Source organism: Arachis ipaensis, chromosome B03 (assembly GCF_000816755.2).
Source record: "Arachis ipaensis cultivar K30076 chromosome B03, Araip1.1, whole genome shotgun sequence".
NCBI lineage: Eukaryota > Viridiplantae > Streptophyta > Magnoliopsida > Fabales > Fabaceae > Arachis > Arachis ipaensis.
The window spans coordinates 22,912,726-22,916,652 of NC_029787.2; positions in this window are offsets into that span (position 1 = coordinate 22,912,726).

The following is a 3,927-nucleotide window of genomic DNA, read 5'->3' on the forward strand; positions in this document are numbered from 1 at the left end:
TCTCTCTAATCTCTCTTCCCCCTTTCTCTCTCTAGTTGCCTCCTCTCCCCGCCACGCCGTCAGCCACAACGTCGTCTCCCTCTTCTCATTGCACTAATCTCAGTGACGTCTCCATTGCAGTCGCCGTTCTTCTTGCCGCCATCGATGTCTCATCGTTCTTCGCATCACCAACTTCATCATCCGCTGCCCGGTCCAGCTTCGTTGTCGTCCTCCATGTCCAGGTTGGTTAATTTTTCTTGCTTAATTTTTGTTCTGTTTTTAACCAGTTTTTCATGAAAATAAATGTAATTTGGTTAACTTAGTTTTTCATGTGTTCAAAATGATTTAGCTAAAAATAATTAGTTCATTTGTGTGTGTTTGTTAGCTCTGATCTCTTATGAGGCTATGTATGTGATGTAATTGACTAATTGCTTGGTTATCGATTTATGATGAGACTTGAAATTTTCAATTTGTTAAATTGGAGACTTAAATTTGTTGAATAGAAAGCTTGCTAATTATTGATTTAGTTATGCTGTTGACTGTTGATTACAATGATATCAATTAGACTGAATTAATTTTCTTACTAAAAGAGATCATGTCCTGTTCTTAATTCCATTATTAAAAACCAACATTTCAAGCTACCTATGGCTTTTATGTCTATTGTTTTTCTTAGTTTTGCTTGAGAGATAACTAACAAATTGGATTGTTCATTTAAAAAAGAAAAGCACATTCGATTGTTAAGGTGGTTTTATGGCCAAGAACGCGTCCTGAAAACTGCAATTAATCTCTTGCAAAATGATCATAAAGGAATAACTTATATTAAAGCAAATATTATAGTGTACATAAAAGTCTAAAACTTTATTGTAGAAAATTATGTAAGGTAAATATGGCTTGTTATTTTGGCATGTATTTTTCCATGTTAGCTTTTTATGTGCGAAATCATATGTTGGTATCATAGTGTAATTAACATGCTTGCTTACCATCTAATTATATTAAGAGATTGGATTTTGGAAACAGAGTTACTTTCATATCAATAAAGATAATTTGGTAAGAGATTAGATTATGGAAACAGATTCAATATATTTTATGATTTTATGTTGGATGTCTCCATTGTTTAAGGTGAAATCTGTTGTGTTGCTATCTAGAAAATAAGAATAGGTAGATGAGTTTTGGGGTCTTACATGTCATATCTTATTGTACTTGATTATGTTAACTTGACTCTAATTAAGAATAAATAGTCCAATTTATTTCATACTTAAAGTTTTGCATATTGCTTTGCATTGGATTTATGTATGTCACATCTTATTGCTTTGGATTCGAATCATGAAGGCTCTTTGTTTAGTTGAGTTTAATTCTTATGACATTAATTGAGTATTGACTGATGTTGTGGATTGAGATTGGTTAGATTTTTGGAAATCGTAAAGGTGGATATATGTCAAATTTTAGGGGAGGTTATGTCCAATTTTTCTGGGGAGTTTTGTTGAATGATTCGTATAGTTAATATATGTTGATTAGTGTTAATAATATATTCTCTTTGCAGACATGACAACAGGTAATAGAGGTAGATCGAGTGGGTCTCGTGGTTGTGGTAGAGGGAGGGTTTCCACCAAATTTCCAGGGACTATTCAGTCCTCATCCTCTACCCCGACTACCCTGTCAACTCCTGTGACGTCACAAGTGGGTCCAGCAGACTAGTAGTTCATCATTGTCCTAAATTCGAACTACATGCCTCCTTTTGGTATGCCCACTATAGATCCAGCGACAGATACCCTAGTGGGTGATTCCTCCAGTGGCCCCCAGCAAGATGCCCCACCACAACCATCCATCATCCGGCTGAGAATTTGGCCCGATGGCATGTAGGCGTGAGTACAGTTTTTTAATCTTAAGTTTATTAATCTTAAGTTTATGTGTTTATATGTGTTTGTTAATGTTGGGTTTTTTCTCAGATAGGTTTGCACCAAACAACAATGCTTGCACACAGGAGATCTCCAAGGTCATTAAGTCAATGTACGACCACCCGTGACCGAGGTACACGCAGACCTCGGCTGAGACCAGAGAGCGATGATTTTAGAAGTGGGCGGTAAGAACCCAATATCGTTGAATTAATTAACTGTATTTGAACTGTATTTTATCTCGACTAACTAATATTATTGAATCACATTGTGCAGTTAAAATTCATATGGGATGTGAAATATAATCTCATGATCAGGAAGATCTACAACCCCTGGGCAGCTAAATGGATTTAGCAGATGATATGCGACGTTCATCAGGGGAGCGGCCACCTAACGACCTGGATCCGTCCAGCCATCAAGAAGGAACTGGAGGCCCATTTTAGAGATGATAAGGGGTTCAAGTGTCGTTGTCTGACGAACGTCGCTAATAGGGCTTCGCCCAGGTCGTCAAAGTATACAGGTGGATTGGCGACCTTCATGAAGATGAAGAGCAGATTGGTAAGTAGTCTGGTATTGTTTAATTTTTTAGTAGTTACTTGAATTAGTTGTTTAATTTGTTGATTTATTTTATTGGTTGATATAATTTGTAGTCCAAGTCGATGGATTGTGAGGCGACACTAGCGGAGGCCTTCATGTATACCCATAATTTGAAGGCCAACAAGGAGAGATTTGCTGACGAGCGATCCGTGGCTCATTATGTGAGTTTAAATTAATCCTAAGTTTCAAATTTATTTTGTTTAAAGTCAATTAACTATTATCCTAATCACAATGTGTGTGACACAGGAGGATTACACGTAGAGGTTAAAAGGCTTAGTGGGAATGACAAAGCCAACTCTGAGACCTCAGTGGTAGATCCTGATAGGGTTTGGCGTGAGACCGCCTCTGAACCCCACAAGAATCACCGCTTCGGGTTGGGGTCGTTCTTTGACAGTGGCCTCTACTCATCCGCGTTGGCGGCTTCCTCTACCATCAGTCCTACCTATCCCCAGGAAGTTATCGACTTGAGGGAGGAGGTGCAGAAGCTAACACAGGAGTTTCACCAACAAGCGGAGCAGTCTGAGCAGGGGTACAACGTCCTTCTTACACGCGTGGGAGGAGCCGTTGGCATCAGCTCAGACCTGACGGAGAAGCTGGAGCAGCTAGATCGTTTGCAAGCAGATGTGCTCTGGAGGCAGCAGCGCTGCTGGTTCCCGTGACAACGCTGCTAGTAAGGCACCGACGTCAGCACCTATTCTGCCGCCTCAGCAGGGGGACGACGATGACGACGATGATTATCGAGATCTGTAGGGTTTAAGGATTTATTTTTTTGTTTGTCTACTTCATTATATTCTACTTTTGTAATATTTTATTATATTTAGAACATTTATTTTTAATAAAATAATTTGTTCATTTATGATAATTTTAGATTTCTGCTAACAGTTTTGTTAACAAGAGTTTTAATTTGACTGTTAATTATGACTTAACTGTGCTAACAAAATAAAAAAACTACCGTAGGATTTACTAGTGGATAAATCCGATGGTAACTTGGCGCCTAAACACATGAAATGGCACCAAAGTTATCGTCAGATTAATCTCTGGTAATCATGAACTCAGTCTCAACAAATCTATTGCAGTATTTGTGTAGGAATACTTCCTTCCACAGGGTTCTTGGGTTGTTGTTAAGCTGCCAGATGATTTTGAGCAGGAAAGCATCATTCATAGTTTCCGACTTCCTTATGGCTAGTCCTCCTTCATGCTTTGGAAGACATAGCGTTTTCCAACTTATTAGGTGTAGCTTCTTTTTGTTGTTAGTGTCACACTAGATGAAACCCCTTTGAAGCTTTTCAATCTCCTTGCAAATTTCTTTAGGGACCCTACCATGTTGCATTTCAAAGTTGACGCTAGGATTAATCAATGATTGTGCTAGAGTTATCTGGTCGGCAAGTGACAAGCATTTGCTTTTCCAAACCTTTAGTTTCCATTGAACTCTCTCTAACATAGTTTTAAAGTTCTCTTT